Here is a 23457-nt window from a genome sequence, read left to right as displayed (position 1 = left end):
AGTGCCCGACCATTTACCGTGTATGTCCTTTCAAACTGCATCTCTTTGCACTTGTTTGCATTAAATTCCATCGGCCATTTTTCAGCTGGTCTAGATCCCTCTGCAAGCTTTGAAAACCTTCTTCGCAGTCCACAGGGCCTTCAATTTTCATGTCATCTGCAAACTTGTTAATCCAATTTACCACATTATCATCCAGATCATTGATATAGATGACAAACAATAATGGTCCTAGCACCGATCCCTAAGGCACACCACTAGTCACAGGCCTCCATTCTGAGAAGCAATCATCCACCACTCCTCTCTGGCTTATCCCATCCAGCCAATGTTCAATTCAGTTTACTATTTCACCATGAATACCGAGTGTCTGAACTTTCCTGACTGACTTACTGAAGTCCATGTAGACAACATGCACAGCCTTTTCTTCATCAACTTTCCTGGTATCCTCCTCAAAAAACTAAGATTGGGTAAAAATGACCTACAACGCACAATTATTTGGATAGTCCCTGACTAGCCAAACAATTGTATAGCTGATCTCTTAAGAGCACCTTCCTACTACTAACATCAGGCTCACCGACCTATAATTTCCAGGGTTACTTTGGGAGACTTTTTAAACAACGCAAGCCACCCTCTGGCACCACACTAGTGGCTAAGGATATTTTAAATATTTCTGCCAGAGCCCCTGGAATTTCTACACTTTCCTCCCTCAAGGTCTGAGGAAATATCTTGTCAGGCTCTGGTGATTTATCCACCCATATTTGTTTTAAGACGGCAAGCATTTCCTCCGCTTTAATTTATATAGGTTCCATGAGCTCACTGCTTGTTTTCCTTACTTTTCAGGACCTGACCATTTCCTGAGTGAATACTGGTGGAAAAAAACATTTAAGATCTCCTTTCATTCCATACAAATCCAACCACTCTGATCTTCAAGGGGACCAATTTTGTCCCTTATTATCCTTTTGTTCTGAATATACCTGTAGACACCCTAGAATTTTCCTTCACATTATCTGTCAAAGCAACCTCATGCCTTCTTTTAGCCTTCCTGATTGATTTCTTTAGGTTTTTCTTGTATGTTTTATACTCCTCAAGTACCTCATTTGCTCCATATTGCCTATATCTGCTATACACCTCTCTCTTCTTCCAAACCAGAAACCAAGAAACAGGAACTTTCAAATACTGTACTCTCAAAATTTCACCTGTGTAGGTCTTAAAGTCTCAGGCGTTGTTCCTTAATTAAATGAAAACATGCTCCAATAGATTTTTTTTTAATTAATGGTACAATTTGTGCATAAAAAGGGGGTGGGTCCAGTGTGCACTCTGAATTAAATCAAAATCAATCCTGAGGAACAAATTTATTTGAACTGAATTTCATCCCAGTCATTATAATATTTTAAATTTTTGACATGCAGCACAGTAACAAGGCATTTTAGCCCATGAGCCCATACCACCCAATTACACCTAATTAACCTACAACCCCTGGTACGTTACAAATGGTGGGAGGAAATGGAGCGCCCGAAGGAAACCCACATGGACAAAGGGAGAACATACCATCTCCTTCATGACAGCGCGGGATTCGAACCCTGGTCCTGATTGCTGGCCCTATAATGGTGTTGCACTAACCGCTACGCCAACCATGCCGCCCAATATAGTAAATAATTGAGAGCCCAGTAACAGTAGGAGACCGTTATGATTATTGCTGGTGATGCTATTGCTATGATTGGATAGGTAAATATGGCACTAGACAACTGCAGTTATACTCTACAGCAGTGGTTCTCAACCTTTTTCTTTCCACTCACATACCACTTTAAGTATTCCCTATGCCATAGGTGCTCTGTGATTCACCTGTGAATCTCCAGGGGTCTTCTACTGCTTTCGATGCCCCCGTTGTGGCTTCCTCAACTAGGAGATGACTGGACGCAGAATGGAGGATCATTTTGTTCAACACCTTTGTTCTATCCACTGCAATAACAGGGATCTCCCAGTGGCCAATCATTTTAATTCCTCACAACATTCCCACATCAACATGTCTAACCATGGCCTTATGCATTGCCAAACTGAGGCTACTTGCAAATTGGAGGAACAACACCTAATATTCTGTCTGGGTGTTCTCCAACCAGTCAGCATTAACATCAACTTCTCTAATTTCAGTTAAACACCTCCACTGAGTCTCTCTTTCCCTATCCCTTTGTCTCTTTTCTTCCAGCTCCTCACCCCTTCCCTTCCCTCAGCTTTTTTCTCTCTTACCATCCCAGCTGTATCCGCCTATGACCTCTTGCGTGATTACTTGTACTCCTTCCCTGCTCCTTCCTCTATCCTCTCCCCTCCTCTCCTTCCCCCACCTTTTCATTTAAGCGCCTGTCTACTTTTTGCTCATACCTTCCTTGACAAAGGTCTCAGGCCCAAAACATTGGTTACCTTTTACTTCCTCTAGATACTGTGTGACCTACGGAGTTCTCCACCACTTTTGTACATTGCATTTAAACATTTAAGCTTATCAAATGTATTACATTTCAGAGCAAATTGAACTTAATTCTGTAATGCATTTCCCACATCCATTTAAAGAAAAAAAGATTATTTTAAACAAAAGGTTATAGAGATCTGATCAAAGGTTCTGAATGTTAAATTGTACATTTAAAATTTTCAATTGACTCTTGCCACCTCAATTGCAGCTTTAATGAAACTGAAAATGTCCTCTATAGTATTACATCAGATGTAGAATGGCAGTGTTTTTATTAACAATTATACTGTAAATTCTATATTGTTGTGATCTAAGAGACAATCATGTTCTACATATTTTGATTATCATATATACAAGACAGCTCAAACTCAAAATATTTATATCTTTAGAATAGTGAAGTGTTGTATCATATTTACCAGAAAAGAGTTATCCAGTACATTCAACAAATGACATAATGGCAAATCAATAAAATATTTTAAGAGCCCCCCCTGTCTGAATTTTTTTCTGTTGTTAGCTGGTTTTATATCCAGCATTGAGCAAAGCTGATATGATAATGCCCTCAGAGCTTCTCAGCTAACAAGAGGTTTCATATGGAAGAGTGAAGATAAGAACAGATTTTGTGATGTTGCTCTTTCTGGTTAAATAGTCTGCCAAGAATTACTTTGTAGATACAGGTGTTAATGATAATCACTTACACAAGTTAACGGAGGTCTGCCAGCAGTGGTAACCAGGAACCATCTTTCACAGGAAGAGAGGAGAGATATTTGAAGAATTAATAGCATATTGTCACAGCTACTTCAGGAATTTTCATTTAACATTTCCAAAGAATATTTTAAAAAAGTATATAGAAATGCATGGACGGGATAGGGTGAGACGATTACTGATTATTTCAAAATAAATGATATTTTTAGAGAATTCTATTCCAACCTTGAACTTCTGAATTTAAAAAAGACTATACCTTAATGACGGATTTCCTGGATTGATGATTCATTTAAGGATGGGAAGCCTCCATCGTCTTATAATGAAACTTGAATATCTCTTATTTTGAAAAAAAGGGAAGGACCCAGCCGAACATGTATCATATAGACCTATTTCATTACTCAATGTAAACATGAAGATCTTGCCTAAAATTCTGACCCACAGATTAGAGAATATTTTGTAACTGTTGACATGGACTGAATTGATTTTATTAAAAATAATTATTCATATCATAACATACATTGATTATTGAATATCTTATATTTACCTTCTACTGTTGTTACTGAATGTGTTCTTTCCTTAGATGCCAAGAAGACTTTCGATCAGGTGGAATGGTACTATTTGTTTGCTATTTTAGGAAAATTTAATTTTGGTCCAATTTTATTAAATGGATTAAATTATTATATCCATGTCCTTCTGCTTTAATTCATACTAATTTGCAAAAATCAAACTTTTCAGGCTTTACTGGGGCACCCTCAAGTCCTTTGCTTTTTTGATCTGGTACAAGAATCCCTCTAAGGGCGAGTAGAGGCTTCACAGGGATAATTGGGAATGGAATTGAATATAAAGTTTCCTTATATGCAGATGATCTTTTGCTTTTTATTTTAAATCCTGAGGTTTCTATCCCACTCATATTAACTTTACTCTCCCAGATTAGTCATTTTTCTGTCTATAAATTAAATCTGCATAAGAGTGAATTGTTACCTCTAAAGGGGTCTTTCTTAAGATATTCCAACTTCCCTTTTAAGATAGTGACAGACAAATTTATATATTTTAGGAATTACAATTACTAGGAACTATAAGAACTTGTTGAAAGAAATTTTTTCTGCATTATTTAATCAGGTCAAATTATTATTAAAGGGATGGTCACCCACGTCCATTAGTATGACTGGATATACTCATTCAATTAAAATGAATATTTCACCTAAATTTTTATATATTTTCAATATTTATTCCTAAATCCTTTTTCAACTCATTGGATTCGTCTGTTTGTTCATATATATGGCAAGGAGAAGAATCCCATTTAAATAAAGCTTATCTTCAGAAGACTTCCAAATTTTAGATTCTATTATTGGGAGGTCAATATAGGCAATCTGCTTCTATTGTTATGTTTTGATAAATTTGCTGACCACGGGTAGAAATAGAAATAATTTTTCTAAAAATAAAAATACATCTATGCTGGCAATTTTAGGATTTTTTTTAAACCCTTTTCCTTCTCCAAATTGACAGACAATCCGAAAATAAGACTCAGGCTGAGAATTTGGGCACAATTTAGAATTTTTTTTGGATTTCATGGTTTCTCTCTTCCCAGTCCTATTACATCTAACCATCTGCTTCAACCTTCATTGTTGAATACAGGTTATAAGGAGTGGCTTAGACTTGGTATTAAAAGATTTAAAGATCTTTTTATTCGATAAAATTTTGCTTCTCCTGGAACAATTCATGTAAAATTTAAATTACCCAATAACCTTTTTTTTTCAGATATTTACTTCAGGCATTTTGTTCAGTCCAAGCTCTCTGATTTTCTACGAATTCCTGAAAAAAACAATGCATTTTTTTTTGATTTACAGATTTCTCATAGAGGCTCAATATCAATTATTTATAACAATTTGATGGATTAAAGAATTGCCTCACTAGCTAAGATCAAGAATGATTGGGAACTTGATCTGAATTTATCACTTTCAGATGAGGATTGAGACACAACTCTTAATTTGATTAACGAGGCCTCCTTCTGTGCATGGCATTGTTTGTTGCAATTCAAAGTGGTGCACAGAGTACATATATCTAAAGTTAAATTGTCTCAATTTATTCTAATATTGATCCATTATGTGATAAGTGTAAAATCTTTGAGGCTTCATTGATACATATGTTTTGGGATTCACCTAGTCTAGAAAACTTTTGGAAAAATATTTCTCAAACTCTATCATTGATTTTTTAAGATCAAATTGGAACCATGCCCGTTAATTGCTTTATTTGCTTTTTTTCCAAGAAGAGGACATATTATTAACTTCAACTCAAAAGTGAATTTTAGCTTTTACCTCCTTGATAGCTAGACAGGCAATTTTGATGAATGGAAAGACAACTCTTCTACTCATATTCAATAGTTACATATCATGTTTTACTTAAGTTTAGAAAAAAAAATCAGATATAACATTAAAAATGTAGAGTTTAATTTTGATAAGATGTGGGGTCCATTCATGGATTACTATCACAATTTAAAGATTTAAGGTGTTTGGATACTCCAGAGAAGTGCTGTCTGGTTTCTGAAAGATGATATTCAATTTAAAGGTTTATTATTTATCAGTTAAATTTGTTTAACTTTAGAGGGAGAGGGTGTGATTGAAAGTTTTTTTTTCTTTTTAGGAAATTAGATAAAGATGTGTTCAACCAAGAATTGTAAACACAGATCATGTTAAACAAGATGAAGATTTTTTTTCCTTGAAAAGTATAAATTCCCTTTTTTTAAATAAGGGAATTTTATTTATAACTTACTTTAAAAGAAAGTTATTTTTGCCTCAAGTTTTCAATATTACCTTTAGATATGTTATGAAGAATGTGTAAATTGATCATTCAATTCAATCCTAGACTCAATGCTTTAGATAAGATTAAGTTGGGAAAAGAATTATGGATATGTTTTCAATCTGTATTCTATGTATTTTATCTAATTTATGTACATGGTATGGTTTATGTCATTTATTAGATTATTATGTGTATATGTTCTCTATTAAACTCAATAAAAATGTTTTAGAAAATGTACCCAAATGTCCATCAACTCCTGTTTAATATTATTTGCAAAAGCCTGTACCAAACCATAATTTACAAATGTGAATAAACCTTCCAACACATCTTTAAGATGGTAGAGGAACTCAGAGCAAACCCACTTGTTCACAGAGAGACATGCAAATGCCACATGAGCAACATCTAAGGTAAAGATCAAGCCCAAGTCTTCAGAGTTGTGAGGCACATCTCTTACTCTATGCAAAAGTTACCACCCTACCCCTTTCTTATAATGAGGAACATTCCATTCCTGTTATTTAATAACCAATAGGTTTGCCACATATTTCGACCCATTTAACTGCAGCTTGCCAAGAAATATTTTAAATGTTTGTCAAAGTGTAATTTGCTAAATATGTTGTTGAATGTGAATGCTATGGATGATACTTTTCCACTATAATGATTTTATGAAACAGATGCAACTTAAAGGTTTCTTATTATGGTGAAATATTGTAATACAAATAAACAGAAGGTGGATGTAATTAAACAAATTTTCTCTAAAACCTTGAAATCCATGCATAAAATAGCATCAGGTTTTATTTTGGTTGACAATCATTCCATAAAATGTATTTTAATTTTTATATATCTACACTTCCCAAAAATTGTTTCTTTACTTGTATCTCTCAGATGACATTTGATTGATTGCTTTGAAGATATTTTAGTATTTTTTGGCAATTAACATTAAACTTTGCTGAGTTTCGCGACTGATTGCCTTGAAAAATGATCCTCAGTCCCTGTTGGTGACACAGTTTTAACAGGAACAGACATCAACTCATTGTGTGCAGAAGACAAAATATTTCATTTGGAAAACTCCTGCCAATCAAATGTCCTCAAAATATTGTGACTTATTAAGAGAGACAATCCATACAGGGATTTTGAATGATCTTAACTTTATATTGGATGAAATATAGATGTCATTGTTCTTGGGTGTTTTTACTACTGGACAGTTTTTGTGGTAGGATACCAAGGTTACAAATTTTTTTTTAATTTAGATGTACAGCACGGTAAGAGGCCATTTTGGCTCATGAGTCCATGCCGCCCTACGCCACCGGTACATTTTGAATGGTGGGAGGTGTGATAGTACAGATTCTATCACCAATGTGTATATGTACAGATTGTAGTGTAGGATAACTGTGATTGCCTGAGAGTGTAGCCACACCTACTGGCAGGTCTTAAAAGATTGCTCCTAGCCAGAGCAGGTCATTCTGGACTGGTCGACCTACTTGTGATATGCTCCAGTCTTTTAGTTAATAAAAGCCTTGGTTTGGATCAACAAGTCTTTGGTTCTTTCGACGCGCACTACAGGAGGAAATCGGAGCACCCTGGGAAAACCCACATGACAGGGGGAGAACAACAAACTCCTTACAGATAGTGCGGAATTCAAACCCTGGTCCCAATCGCTAGCACTGTAAAGGCATTGCACTAACTGCTGTGCCAACTGTGCCATCCTGGTTAAGCCTGTGAAATTTGTCAGGGAGATTAGTAGATTCATTGTGTAGAAATATGGAGTACTTGGTAAAGTCTGATGTCAACTTCAATTGAAAAAAAATTGACTTTATCAATGTCTGATAAGCAGCTTGGTAGCACAGAGGTAGTGAAGGTTTTAAGTTGATGATGAGGATGTTATTACATACATTTTTTTTGGAAGGATACACAAGAGAATGCAGATGCAGAAATCTGGAGCAATAAACATTCTGCTGGGGGAAACTCAGTGGGTCGAGCAACATTAATGAGAGAAAAAGAATTGCTAATATTTCTTGATAAAATGTTCTGACCTGCAAAGAGACAATGTGATAAACATGTATGTGCTTTGTCCTGCTAGTGAAATGCTCCAAAAATAGATGAGGGTGGACTTGGTCACAGCCAATGTTTTCTCTAAAGTTTAGTCGTCAGTGTGTGCAAAAATCTTACGTTGCACAAAAAATGGTCCTGTGATAAAAGAATGTGCACATGGAATGCTTTTGCAAATGTAAACTAGAAATTGATTCAAAATCATTTTGCCACAGCCTATTGGCATGTTTTAATATAATACAAGTTATGATTAATTACATGTTTAACTGACTAATTAATTAACAGAAAAAGTCAGCTAAGAGATTATTTTCAATAAGTATAATTATTAATTACTGCATTATTTGAGGTAACTAACCTTTGGTGGGCACATTGATTTCCTTTGTGCGCTAGTGGCCAAACGTGTGCACGCGCACACATGCACAGCTTAGAGGGAACAGTGGTCACCCTACTGAAACGCTCTGCCATCATTGAAAGGTCTATTGTCAGCAGGCCTGAAAGTCTTTGCCTCTGTGTTTTTTGCTATTTAATTGGTCGATACAAAACTCCTCAAAGAGGGAGCAGATATTCTGCTTGTATCAATGAAAAAAAAATGGGTATGGGAAAGGAGACTTTCCTATGCACATGAGAGAGCAGAACAGGTTGAATATCTGCATATAATTATATGATATTGAAGGCCAATAAATGTAGTTTCAGTCTGAGACTCTACTGGAAGCATACCTTGAAGGTAGTGATGATCAGAAGCATTTGGACACAGCAGTTTAAAGCTGACTTGTTCTTATAATATTCATGCCTTGGTGATTGGAGTAATCCTGAAGGATAAATCACTTCAGTAGTTTGTAAGTTGTATGCAGCAATGAAATTTCCCAACTGAAAAACACGAAGACCATAAATGCTGGAGACCTGAGCAAACAACAAATTGCTCAAGGAACTCAGTCCAGCAGACAACATTCATGGGTAGAAATGTCAATTAACATTTTGGGTCAGAACTTTTTACCGAGACTAAGATAGAAAGGTGAAATTACGTACAGAGAGGGTGAAAGAAGGTGGGGGAGGGCCTCAGACGTGACAGGGTCATAGGATAGGTGTAAAAGGTAGAGAGATAAGAGGGAGGGACTACTGGGGAGGGAGGAAGTGTGAAAAGTTAGGAAGGGGAAAAAAAAGTAAACATCGGAGTAGATAAAGAAGAAATGAAAACAATGATACAAGATCATGGTGGGATTACCTAAAATTGGAAAAAAAATTGATGTCATGTTCAGGAAATTTGTCAGTAATTTCTTGCTAGCTAATTTTGCTGGGTTCAGCAGAAATATGAATTGATTCAGATCAAATTCAACAAACTTGGCTCTTCTCCATCACATTTAAATATAGACTCAGAAGCTACTTTTGATTAATCAGTCAAAGTTTGTGGAAGATGACAGACAACTCATAGCCCATCCTGCCACATGGCAATACATGAAGTAAAACACAAGTCTGCAGACACTGCGGCTGAAGTAAAAACACAATGCTGGAGAAATTCAGCAGGTCAAGACATGATGAAGGGCTCAAGCCCAAATTGTCAGTTATGTATGTATTTTTGCTATATAAAGTATACTGTTTGACCTGCTGAGTTTTTCCAGCATTGTGTTTTTACATGGAAATACATAACAGAAAAATTAACAGATGGTATTATCGCAACAATGACCAAATGTCCAAGAGCATTCTGGTCAACATTCATAATTCTGAAACAACCTTAACCACCTTAGGATTTATAAGTGCTGGTTATCTTTTCCAGATAAAACTTGATGCTTGGTGCAGTTACAATTCTAAAGAGATGGAAGACAATAAATAGGGTGTTTCATGTGCCTAAGGAGAAAATGTGCAGAAAATAGGATAGAAATCAGGAAAAAAAATACAGAGAGGGTTGTCAGACTGTGAACTACACTTATCAGAGTATTGAATAAAACATAATGAAATTTTGAGAATATAAAGGTGATTTAAAGAAGAGAAAATTTGATATGGGGACAGAATAGGCATATTGGATTAAGAATTCTGCTCAAGCGAAAGATCAACCAAACAGTCTGGCAGAGCTGAATGGGCTTAATTTGGTTTGATGATCTCCAAGTAATTTCTTTCTTGTTCAAATATTAAAGCATTTAAAACTTAAACATTTTCATCTCATCTTCAATTTAAACTTATTACTGGACTTTTCAGTCTTGTTGATGGCCTGGATTGAGCTGCGACCTTTCAACAAGTATTCTCATGAACACCGATGCTTGTAGTATTAGTTATTAATTATTGTTAGCAATCTTATTACTGAGCCAGAAAATTCAGATAGAAGTCTCCACCTTGAACAGACCATCCAGGCTGACATCGAAGGGGTATTACACTAAATAAGGTTCTGCCTTTAAAATGAATCAACATAACAGACAAGATACAGTTTTTTAAAGCATGGAAGAACAATGATATTTCCCTGGGGCGCTGACTAATATTGTTCCCTAAAATTTGCAATGAAATAGATGATCTAGTCATTATCGGCATTCTTGTGGGACTTCACTGAACTCAATTTGGCACTCGAAGTTTTGTAAATGAACATGGTTCAAAAGAACTTAATTGGCTTCATGGTAAAGGTTGTGAAAGGTACTTTAATTCTTCATATAAACTTAAGCAGTTTCACTATCTTCTGAAAAGTGCAATGATATAAGGAAAACTATTTTACACTTCATACCTATTTGGATTATCCATTCAAACCCAGAGATTCCGATCCAAAACTGATTGGATAACATCTATACCTGTTTAACACGCACTCTTTGAACAGCTGTTTAAGGGCTTGTTATATTCCAGTAAATCATTCCGATGGTCCTGGATTAAGACTGGAACTACGGCTCACAGGCCTGAACTTTTACTAATTACATTTTTTTTTAAATCACTGAAATGAAGGATTTTCTGATTACATCAGTCCCAGTAAATTTTACTGCCTTTTTTGGTTTCTTCAAAAAAAATTTGTACAGAAATTCATTCCAACTGCTTTCATTGTATCATCTGGCATGAGGATTCGTAACGGGAGACACAATCCCAAAGTAATGGTATAATGTTCATTATTCAAAGAAGACAAATGTGAATAATGGAAGACGTTTTCAAACATCTCACAATTTACTTCTCCTTTTAATTTGTCTTTTGATTTATTCTCCAAATCAAATGCTTGTTAATTCTTTCAACAGTCTGCATAAAAATTTATTTTGGGACAAATCTTAGCCCTTTTTCCAGATTTCAAACTGTTCACAAAACACACAATGCATGAGGAAAACCAAGTTGCAACATTGCATGGAGGAATTCTCGGCTGCATTGCCACAGAAGGATATTGGTTCACCTCAGGTGAGAGAAATCCTGAACACAGCCTCATCGTAATAGAGGAGGGAGTGAACACCATGCACTACCTGATACAAAAAGGGAGCAGTTGAAATTAAAAGCTCCTGGTTGAACTTAGCTCTGGATGTAAATAAAGACTGTCAATATTGTGTGTGTGTGTCATAGGAACACATAGATGAAAGAATCATTAAAAAAAACAGAACACCATTTGAAGTGCCACAGAAATATGCATGTTTAGTCTTAAGTCATTTGTCTGTGCTTTCACCCAACGTTTAAAGAAAACATTATCCTGAAGGAAAAGTATTTGAAAATATAGTTTGTACAAGTACAGCGCCAAATAATTTGTAATCTCAATGGTTAATGGATTTTGTCAACATTTTATAATGTTGATTGATCTTAATTTAGGCTGTCCTGAGAAATGCTACATTTTGTTGTAATGCAGTCTTTTGGATGAAATGACAGTTCAACATCCCCAACTTAACAAACAGAATTAAAGAACACTGATTTTCTTCTTTCAACATCTATCCTTATAAACTATTTGAGAGTTCAAAGTTTTTCAAATTGTACTTAATTCCTTCATCCCCTGACATTTACCGATCTTTGGTGAGCTGCATCATATTAAAAAAAAGAGAACTTCGCACACCAATTCACAGAAACAAACTCCGCCAGTCTGGTAAAATAATGACCCAGATAATGAATAGTTTACACTGTCAGTGTAACAAGTGTTAAAAATATTTCATGCCAGAAAGTAAGTAACGAATGCTAGTATATCTCAAACATCCATCCCTCATTACTCTCAAACAGGGAAATGGGAGGGGGGAGAATGGTGGGTAATTTTAGTCAGATGGAAATTTATCGTGTAGAACCTTTCACAATCATTGGACATCCCTAAGCATTTTAGAGCAGCAGCCACCTTCGTACACGTCACAGCACTAAGGGGTAGATGTCATGGACTTTTTCGAGAATTAGTGAAGAGTAACAACTGCTGACAAAGTACTTTTTCTAACAGTGCAGAAACCCGATTGAGTTCCTTAAAATTCCACCAAGAGCAATAAGTAGATAACTTAACAAGAGCACATGGTATAACAGGAAATATACTAGTGTGGGTAGAACATTGGCTGATTGACAGGAAGCAGAGTCGGAATACAGGGATCATATTGTGTTTGGCTGCCAGTTGCTTGGGTGCTCCACAGGAGTCAGTGTTGGGACCGCTTCTTTATATGTCGAATATTAATGATTTAGATTATGAAATTAATGACTTTGTGGCTAAGTTTTCAGATGAAACGAAGGTAGGTGGAGGAAACAGGGAGGCTACAGAAGGACTTAGATAGATTAGGAGAATGAGCAAAGAATTGGCAAATGAAATACAATGCCAGAAGGTGTACAGTAATGCAATTTGGTAGAGAAAAAAATAAAGGGGGAGAATATTGTAAAGACCCAGATGCAAAGGGACCTGGGAGTCCTTGTGCAGGATAGCCTGAAGGTAAATTTACCTGTTGAATCGGTGGTGAAGAAAGAAAATGCAATATTAGTTTTTATTTCAAAAGAAATAGAATATAAGAGCAGGGATGTGATGTTGATGATCTACGAGGCACTGGTGAGACCTCACTTGGAGTATGGTGGGCAGTTTTGGGCTCCTCATTTAAGAAAGGATCAGCTGACATTGGAGAGGGTTCAAAGTTGGTTCACAGGGATGAATCCAGGAATGAAAGGATTATCATATGAGGATGCTTCCATGGTGAGAGAGACTAGGACAAGAGGGCACAACTTCAGGATTGAACGGTGTCCATTTAAAACAGAGATATGGAGGAATTTCTTCAGCCAGAAGGTGGTAAATTTATTGCCACAGGGGGTTGTGGAGGCTGTCATTGGATGTATTTACGGCAGAGGTTGAATGGTATTAGATTAGCCAGGGCATCAAAGGTTATGTGGAGAAGGCTGGGCAGTGGGAAGATGGATCAGCTCATGGACAGAGTCAATGGGTTGAATGGCCTTTTTCTGCTCCTATGTCTTACAGTTTATACTTTTTGGAGCAATATAATTTGAGGATTAGTTATTGGCCAGGACCCTAGATATTTCTTAAATTTTTACATCATCCTTAAAGGACATTGGGAAATTGAAGATCTGGGAACAGATTTAGACAAATTGGTAAAGCATAGGAGGAAATATAAGGATTTTTTTTCCACGCATAGCATGGCAGTAGTTTAAAACTCAGTAGGTGAAAGGGTGATAGAAGAATAAATCCTCTGAGGTTTGAAAAGGACTGATGCCAGACAAGCATTATAATAAACTATTAGATATTAATCCTATTATAATCTCAACACAACTTTAATTCAAAAAGCAATCTGCTGGAGAAACTTAGTGTAGCATCTGTGTTGGGGGGGGGGGTGGTTTGGGATGGGAGGAATTGTCAACGTTTCAGGTTGACACCCTTCATCAAGACAGATCAAGGCAGTCTTGATGAAAGGTTTCAACCCAAAATGTTGACAATTCCTTTCCCCTGCACAGATGCTGTTCAAACCCCCTTCATTTCTCCAGCAGTTTGTTTTTTTGCTCATATCCTGCAGCCTCTTGTGTTTACCTTTTAATTTTTTTTAGACTTAGAACTGCAGGCCCACGGGCCTGTGCTACCCAATTGACCTACAACCCCAATACGTTTTTGAACGGTGGGAGGAAACTGGAGCCCCCGGGGGAAAACCCATGCAGACGCAGGGAGGATGTACAAACTTCTTACAAAAAACTCACATGTTTGTGTCAGCTTGCCCCAATTAATATCCCTCTACTGCATATGTCCATCTAGAAGCCTCATAAACACTACTATTATATTTGCATCCACCACAACCCTTGGCAGCCAGTTAAGAACATAAGACGTCAGAAATAGGAGGAGAAGTAAGCAAAGTGGTCCAATCTCTCCTTGGAGCTCATAGACTCCAATCCAGACATTCTGGTAAACCTATTTTGAACTCTTTCCAAAGCCTCCATCCTGTATTGGGGTGACCAGAATGTCAAGGATAAGTGCAGCCTTACCAACATTTTATATAGCTGCAACATGATTTCCTTAATTATAGTCAATGCCCAGCTCATTGAAAGCAAGCATACTTTACATTCTCCTTATCTATTTGTCTCATGACTTTCAAGAATCAATAGACCTGAAAGTCCCCAGAAACCACATAGAACAGTACAGCAGAGTACAGGCCCTTTGGCCTACAATGTTGTATTGACATATACAAACATACTCTACATCAATCTAACCATTCTCTCCCTCACAGCCAAATAATATTCCATTTTTCTTACATCTAAGTGCCATTTAAATAGGTGTCTTAAATATCCCTATTATAGCAGCCTCTACTCCCAGCAATGCATTCCTGCCACCCACCAATCTCTGTGTAAAAAAAAAATCTACCTCTGAATCTCCCCTGAATCTCCATCCTATCTATGGCTCTCACAATCTTATACTCCTCAATTAAATCACCTTCCATCCTCTCCGTGCTCTTCACATCAATGTTTTCAAGAGTCCTGCCATTTATTTTATTCCGTTCACTTCGATCTATGGACCATCCAATTCTGAATTCACCTAGGATCTCATGCATCTGTTTCTTCTGGATCATCCTATCACAAGGGACCTTGTCAAATGCTTTACTAAAGTCAGAAATTCCACAGTGATATTGAAAACTTTCCAATGAACCTTGAGTTCAAAGGGAGTGAAGGAAATGGAACCTCAGTCAGTTTGAAGAGAAGGTGAGAAACAGAATACTAACTACATTTAAAGAAGTGCAGAAAATGGCATCTGCTGAACCACTCAGATTTCTGAACACTGAGACAGAGATTACGGATGTTGTGCCATAAGACTACTAACCAAGGCCTTATACCTCCATTCCAATCAGATGCACCTGGAGAACAATGCCTCATTACACCAGGCTACTGTTCATTGAATACAGGTTAATGTTAAACACACTCATTCCCCAGAGAATGGTGGAGAAGCTGTTCCTGCTGGGACTCAGCACTCCTCTCTTTAACTGGATTTTGGACCTCCTAGCAAAAAGACCACAGTCTGTCTGGGATGGCAGAAGAATGCCAATCACCATCACACAGAGCACTGGTGCACCTCAGTGCTGTGTGCTCTGCCCACTCTTGTTAATGCTACTGACCCACAACTGAAGTGCAAGATTCAGCTCCAACAATCATCAGGTTTGCAGATGGCATAACAGTAGTTGGCCTCATCAGCAACAACGATGAGTCAAAATACAGAGGTGTAAAATCTCGTGAAATGGTGCAAGAATAACAACCTGAGTCTCAACATGGACAAGATGAAGGAGATGATTGTGAATTTCCAGAGGACCAGGAATGACAACCCCCAACTACACATTAATAGGTTGGTAGTGAAAAGCACTGTGTTCCTTGGAGTCCACTTATGGAGTGACCTATCCTGGACACAAAACATCTCTTCACTTGTCACAAAGGTGCAAAAAATGACTTCCTTAGAAGACTGAGGAGGACAAGGCTACCAGCCATCATCTTGTGAACTTTCTACAGGTGCTCTATTGAGAATGTCCTATCCAGTTGCTTCACAGTGTGGTATGGTTGCTGTAGAGATTGGATTGGAGGTCAATCCACAGGACGATAAGAATGGTCGAGGGGATCATTGGAGTCTCCAGCCCCCCAATGATGAGATTTACTGGGATCTTTGTCTAAAGATGGCTTCAAAATCGTTGAGGACCCTTACTACCCCTCACACAGCATCTTTCAGCTATTCCCATTAGGAAAGAGATAGAACCAGAACCACCAGGCTGAGGAACTGATTCTTCCCAGCCACAGTGAAACTGCTCATACAAACCCACTGTGACTCAACTATTTATTTAACAATAATGTTTATGTATTTCAATATTTGTATGTAAGTACTGTGCATATGTATTGCTTGTCAGTATGTGTGTTGTATCTGTATATGTATTTTCAGTGTGCTGTACTGAGGACTGGAGTATGCTATTTTATCAGGATGCACTTGTAAAGAGGATCATAAATACACTTGAACTTGAAACTAGACTGTCATTGCCATCTTATTGACAACTGTGAATCAAATGCTCTCCTCCTGCTCCATAAAGCTTCATGATTTTATAATGCATTCCAACCTTATCTCTATACCCATGACCATGCAAGTTTGCTTCCCGCTAAACCTCTTCTAATTTTGTTTACAAATTAGTCATCGTCCCTGCTTCCATCAACTTTGTATGCAGCAAGTTCCAGACCATTACCATTTGCTGAGTAAAAAAGTGTTTCCTTTAAATCCCACTCTTACCCAAATCCTTACCTCTGTCCCCATAGTTCTCATTCCAACAGTTTCTGGGAACATCACTGTTTTATAAACCTTATCCAAATCTTGTACCCTGCTATAATGTACTGGCAGTGTTTTTTAAATATCAGTGATATCAGTGAACCCACAGAAGTCCGTGCCCAAGATGGCAGTGTCCATGCTTATTAGCAGATCATGAGGGTTGCGGGGCCTGGGGAGAACAGGTAACAGGGCACCAGATCAGAAGAACACCATTCCACTAAGGAGAAGGCTGCGAGGAGACCATTCAGGGGAGGTGACCACAGCATTGGATTAGCGAGGGGCTTTGAGGCCGAAGGACTCCAGACTGTTGGTTGCCTACAAGCTGCTCAAGATTGGCTCATGCGACCCAGGAATCAGAACTGAGATTCTTGAGGGTGCAATGGAAAGCAGGGCTCCCAAAGGGCCTTGGGAGCTGACAGCTTCCTAAAAGCCAGAGATGAATCCATAGACACTCTATCTCTGAATGGACTCTCTTTTGCTTCTCTTTCCTTTACGGTGAGGCCACTATGCCTGTGTGTACTTTTATAGTTAACAAATTTTGAATATTTATGTGCATGGCAATAAAGAAATCCTGAATCTTGAATCTGTCATTGCCTTCTACACCTTTATCATACTGTAGCTCATTTCAACCTCCAGTATTCCAAAGTCAGAAATTTCCACATTGTAGCTAAAATCCCTCATCCTTAGAACAATTCTGGAAATCTCCTCTATACATCCTCAAGCTCCTTCCTAATTTCAATGTTCTTCGTCATCCAAGCTGGTCAAGCTTTCAATACCTTTCCTTCCCATTTCTGATAACACAAGTGGTCTGAACCCAAATTTTTCTCTTTTAAGGTTTCCTGTTGCTCATTCTCCAATCTACCTCTACAAGATCCCTTCAGACATGAATAAAATTAGTTTTCTTCATTCAGAATTTACTTGCATTTTACCACAATTCCTTAAAGTCTAATCATATTCTCACAACTATTTTCCAAGTGCTTTCGCTTGGAAACTGACAACACTTGCCCTCTATTTTATTTCTCAGACGGGATACATTTGCACTTTTTGCCCATAGACCTCCAAATGTATTTATCAAGAATGTTATCTTGTACGCACTTCAATAATTCTTCTACCTCTGTCTTTAATCTGTTATTTTCTGAACCAACTACGGAGGTGAATCCACGGGCACTCAGTGTTTCTGAAGGGACTCTCTTTTGTTTCTCTCTTGCTTATACTATAAAGGGAGCTGGGCAACGCAAATAGTGAATCTTTGTCTGCCTTATGCCAGTCAGAGAGCAATTTAGTGCAATATTGCATGTTCTGTACTATTGTGTGACAATAAAGGAATCTTGAAGAACTGACGTTCACTATTATTGTAAACAACCTTCTACCTGCCTGCAATTTTCTTACCAATTTGCTTTTTTTTTAATCTACTTCCCACTATTGGTGTATACTTGTGAATTCCCCCACCTTCCCCAAAGCATAATGCATCCCCTGTTGTTCTTTACATGTCAGCAGATCATTTCTCTCTTTTAAATTTTGCCCCTTTCTGCTCATTGGATTACTTGTTCTGGTAGTGTTGCCAGGATTGTGATGACTTCAGCTTTCCTTTGCTTCCTTTCACATTACTGAACCTGCTTTGGCACTGTCGATTACATTGTGTCGCTACTAGCTTAAGGCACCACACATGCTATTAACTTGGTTGCTCTGCTTCCTCAGTCATGATGTCCCAGATTAAGAAAACCTCTCTCCCCTAGCTTCTAGTAGGCAGCAGAATAAATAACTCAGTGACGGTGAAATTCCTTGACTCTAATTTTAATTAAAAGTCAGCACAAATAGACATATGATTTTTCCAATTCATATTTCTGTCTGGAATAATTCCGCATGGCATAGGATAATTCAAATATTCTTTATCACCAGTGACCATGAGGTAGTTGGACCATCATAAAACCGAACCAGCTCATTAAAGTCTTGAAGTGAAAGAAACACCTTTCCACCTATTCTGATTTTAATGACCTACAATCCCATAATGGAGTTTTCTCTTAACTGCCCTCTGAAATGGCCTAGCAAGCCACTAGGTTTTATTAAACTGGGCTCCCTGCCAACTGCCACTTTAATTCTTTATCCTATTCTCTCTCTGACCTATCTGTGTGGTCTCCTGCACACTGCACAATGAGGGTCAATGCGAGTTTGAGGAACAACACCTCAGTGAGTCAGGGTCAGAGCAAAATAGAGCACAGAAGCAGGTCCTTTGGCTCACGGAGTCCATGCTGACCATCAATCATCCATGTGAACTAATCCTAAATTAACCCCATATTTTAATCTTCCTAAAATCTCACAACACTTCCCAGATTCTACCACTCACCCACACTAGGGGCAATTTATAGTAGCCAATTAACCTGCCAACCAACACATCCTTAAGATGTGGGAGAAAACTGGAGCGTCCAAAAGAAATCTATGTGGTCACAGGGAGAAACTCCACACAAATGGCATCAGAAGTCAGGGTTGAATTTGGGTCTCCAGCATGTGAGGCAGTCATTCTATTCACTGTGCTCCTGTGCCAGTTATCTTCTCTATGGGCATCTTGCAGTCTGCTAGTCAGCATCAAATTCTCCACGTTTAAGTAATTCACTTTTTTTATAACTATAGCACAATGGTTATTTTTGGCCTATCATCCATCAGAGGCTTTCTCAGTGTTTCTCTGTCTATTAGAACAGTCTGGTCTGATCTCGGAAGCTAAGCAGGCTCAGGCCTGGTCAGTATTGGTGGGGAGACCACCAAGAAACACCAGGTGCTGTGGGTTTCAGTGAGGGGTGCTGGACAATGTGGCGACTCTCTATCTGCCTTACAGTAGACAAAGGTTAAAGAATTTCATGTATGTTATATTCTAAGTGTAGTATTACGTGACAATAGTGGAGTCATTACCTTTGTTGGGCATGTCCCATGGCCCTTCTATTAGTAACACATAAACACACAAATCATCATAAATTGTTTCTCGCTGCTGTTTGGACTCACCCTCTCAGAGATATTCCCTTTGTTCTATCCATACCTCCTCCTCTTTCTCTGCTATGAAAGCCAAACATTTTCTCTCTTTTGATAGGTCTAACAGTCTCATGCTTTAAATACTAATCATTTCTCTTTCCACAGATGCTGCCTGACCTGATGAGGGTTTACATCATTTTTTAATTGTATTAAATCATTATTTATTTTTCAGGCGAAAGACCCATTGCCATTTGCTCGTGCCAACTATACATCTGGCATAACTGTCCAAATGCTGAGATTCTGTTTTTAAAATCAGGTTCAATTTGCAAAATACACTGGCCTTCAACAATTTTAAAGATGTCAAATAATTTTAAGCAATTCAAATATTTTAAACATGTTGTTCACATTGCCCATCGCACCAAGAGGCTATCTTCTTATTTGACGAGCAAATCATAATGGGGTGATTATTGTCGGATTTTAATTACAACTAGTTGAAGTCATTTTATTTCAAGATGTAGAGAGAATTCAAGAAATATGAAATGAATCACTGAATGCTCGAAAGTGTTTTATGTTTTTGTGAATGATATGTTTATTTTATTATTTTTGCTCTTCCTCTCCAATGTCCTTCCCACTTGTGGAAATATTAACCTTTGCTCTGTGATACAGTTCCACAGTGATGCCAGTCTGCTATCTTAATGCAAGAAGTCTGACAGGCATCGCGGATGAACTCAGGCCATAGTTAGGTACAAGGGTCTTTGAATGGCCTATCATCCACTATTTTATTCTAAAGAGGTCCCAACAGGAAAAAAAAAACTGGCATAACCAGTCTGTCACAATATTTAAAAAGGATGAGGGATACGCTGAGCCATGCATAGGTCATTTTCCTCTGTCACATTACCTTTCTTTATTCTTTGAAAGCCCTTTTTTTCCTTATTTAACACAGAGCTAGAGACAGAAACATGCTATGGCAGGGAGTGCAGGCCATTACAGCCGACAAAGCAAGGGTGAACACTATAGATGGCCATGATGCTTCATTACCCGATGAGCTGAACACCTGCTAGGCCTCCTTTGAGAAGAAGAACCAAACAGTGCCTATTAGAAAAGGTTGATGACCCTGTGATATCTGTCTCTGAGGGCGACATCAGAACATCATTCAGAAGGGTGAACCCTTGCAAGCTGTCAGGCCCTAACGTCGTACCTGGAAAGTACTGAAAATCCACACCAACCAACTAGCCAGAGTGTTCACGGACATTTTCAATCTCTCATTGCTGCGGTCAGAGGTTCCCACCTGCTTCAAAAGGGCATCAATCAGCCAAGAAGAGTGGTATGAGCTGCCGTAACGACTACTGCCCAGTTGCAGTAATTTGATGAAATGCTTTGAGAGGTTCATCATGGCCAGAATTAACATGAACATAACCAAAGTTCTGGACCTACAGAACGCCCATCATCAACAATCACTCCACACCCGATGCAATATCGCTGGCTCTCCACTCAGCTCTGGATCATGTCGAAAATGGAAATTCATACATATGGCTGTTCTTCATCGACTACAGCTCAGCCTTCAATACCATTATTCCCTCAGTGCTGGTTAAGAAGCTACAAAGTCTTGGCCTCTGCAACTGGATCCTTGACGTTCTCATCAGAAGACCACAATGTACAAATTAGAAGCAATATCTTTTCCTCACTGATCATCAACACAGCACACCTCAAGAATGCGTGCTTATCCCACTGCTCTACTCGTTATACACACAGGCACAATTCCAATGCTATCTACAAGTTTGTCAAAGATACCACAGTTGTCGGCAGAATCACAAATGGCAATGAGGAAGCGAACAGGAGGGAGATAGATCAGCTCGTTGAATGGTGTAATAACAATAGCATGTGCTCAACATCAGCGAAACCAAAGTGACGATTGTGGACTTCAGGAGGAAGTCAGGGGAACACAACCCAGTCCTCATCAAGAGCTCAATCGCGGAGAAGGTCAAGAACTTCAAATCCTTGGGTGTTGACATCTCTGAGGATCTGTCCTGGAGCCTCCACATTGATGCAATCACAAAGAAGGCTCGCCAGCGGCTATATTTTGTGAGATTTAGTATGTCACTGAAGACTCTTGTAAACTTCCAGAGGTATACCATGGAGAGCATTCTGCCTGGCATGGAGGCACCAACCTTCAGGACAAGAATAAACTCCCGAGGGTTGTTACTCAGCCTGTGACATCACAGGCACTAGATTTCACTCCATTGAGGACATCTACATGAGGAGGTGTCTTAAAAAAGCAGCCTCTATCCTCAAAGACCCCCACCACCTAGGCCATGCCCTCTTCACTCTGTTTCCATCGGGGAAAAAGGTACAGGAGTCTAAAGATGAGCACTCAATGGCACAAGGACGGCTTCTTCCCTGCTGTCACCAAATTCCTAAATAACCAATGAATCAAAGACACTGCCTTACTTTTTGTGTGCCATTATTTTTATACTTTTTATAATAATGTTGTAAGATGGTTATGATATGAATGTCTGCACTATGATGTTGATGCAAACGCTCCGAATTTCATGGCTTATTCATGACAATAAAATTCTGATTCATTCTTAATAGCAATCCTGAAGTTTCCTTTCACTATGTTCAATTTCTGTCCCCCTCACTTTGCAAGTACAGTTGAATTTGAAATTGCACCCAAAGTTTTATTTTCTGTTTTTATACATTCCTGATATCACTGTAATATTATGTCTCAAATCTATCCTTCCATGTTTATTCACACTGTTGTTCTAAATTCGGTGAATTGGTATTGGTTTTATTTTAAATTTGTCAACCACTAGTCAAATATTTGTACTTTCCACTGAAATAAGAACTACTGCACTGCCCTGGTTACTGTGCCTCCATTTGTTTAGTTTGATATCCCAAAATCACAAATAATAAAGTAAGCAAGAGATCTGAAACAGTTCAATTTCTGTGCCAAAGAACCTGTATTGTTAATGTGCCACTGTTAACTTGCGAAATTTTCATCAACTTTTGGAGCAACTTCATTATTTTAAATGAGCCAAGATATTGTTCTACTCCGAGATCTGAACACTGAAATCTAGGCTGACAGTACCGAGGGACTGCAGCACCATTCCACATGACATGATAAAATGAATCCTTCTGTTCTCTCAAGAGGACATCCAGAACCAATAACATTTTTTTCAAACGGGAGGAGAGTCATTCCAAGTGCCCTACCTAAAATTTATCCCTCAAATACCACCTGAATAGTGAGTTCTGGTCACAATAAAATTTTGTCCGTGGAAATTCAATGAGTACAAATTAGCTCTCATGATTCCTGCATTTTAAATGAATAGACTTTCTGAACTATTTCAGTAAATATAAAGCACTTAGTGCTCTCCAACATTGATGTAAAGCATTAAAGAAAAGCAAGTCTTCTTTTCCCTCACCTGTCAATCTTGCCAATCGATGCACTCCTGCAAGGAGAACACCTGTGCTCTGATTTACACTAATAGCATTTTAATACTTCTGTTTCTTTCTGTAAGCATGTCGGTAAAAGTCTACATTGGCCATTAAACTCTTGTTCAGATGATCAGCAGTATCAGAATTAGATTCCAATCCACAGGTTCTTTTAAGCATGTCGTTTAGAATTCTGGCGATAATCTTCAATGGTCCAAGGGAAGTAAAGATCCATCCTTAATTATCATTATTGACAATTTCCTTCCATTGCCATTCCTTGGGCTGTACAGTGGCTGAAAGAGTCTGCCACAGGTGAAGTAGAATGTGCTTGACGGGGCACATTATTGAGTAGTTTGAAAAATATAGTGCCCCTTCGACTAACTGCTCAGGA

General features: G+C 38.1%; 1 long non-coding RNA gene across 5 annotated transcripts in view; it reads right to left on the bottom strand.

Annotated features, from left to right (window-relative positions):
* LOC138740497 (uncharacterized) overlaps positions 1-23457 on the bottom strand; it is a 47867-nt gene that overhangs the window by 1836 nt on the left and 22574 nt on the right. For 2 of the 5 annotated variants that reach the window (XR_011342954.1, XR_011342953.1), the window contains exons 3-4: positions 8717-8866; positions 4820-4969 (exon numbers count right to left, since the gene is read on the bottom strand). This is a non-coding gene — a long non-coding RNA (uncharacterized lncRNA). Of the gene's footprint in view, positions 1-2854; positions 3194-4819; positions 4970-8716; positions 8867-23457 lie in introns of those variants that run through there. The other 3 variants (XR_011342957.1, XR_011342955.1, XR_011342956.1) reach the window with 3 other exon arrangements.

Source organism: Narcine bancroftii, chromosome 8 (assembly GCF_036971445.1).
Source record: "Narcine bancroftii isolate sNarBan1 chromosome 8, sNarBan1.hap1, whole genome shotgun sequence".
Classification (NCBI taxonomy): domain Eukaryota; kingdom Metazoa; phylum Chordata; class Chondrichthyes; order Torpediniformes; family Narcinidae; genus Narcine; species Narcine bancroftii.
Note: the sequence above shows the minus strand (reverse complement) of the source record. Positions and strands in the feature narration are given on the sequence as shown.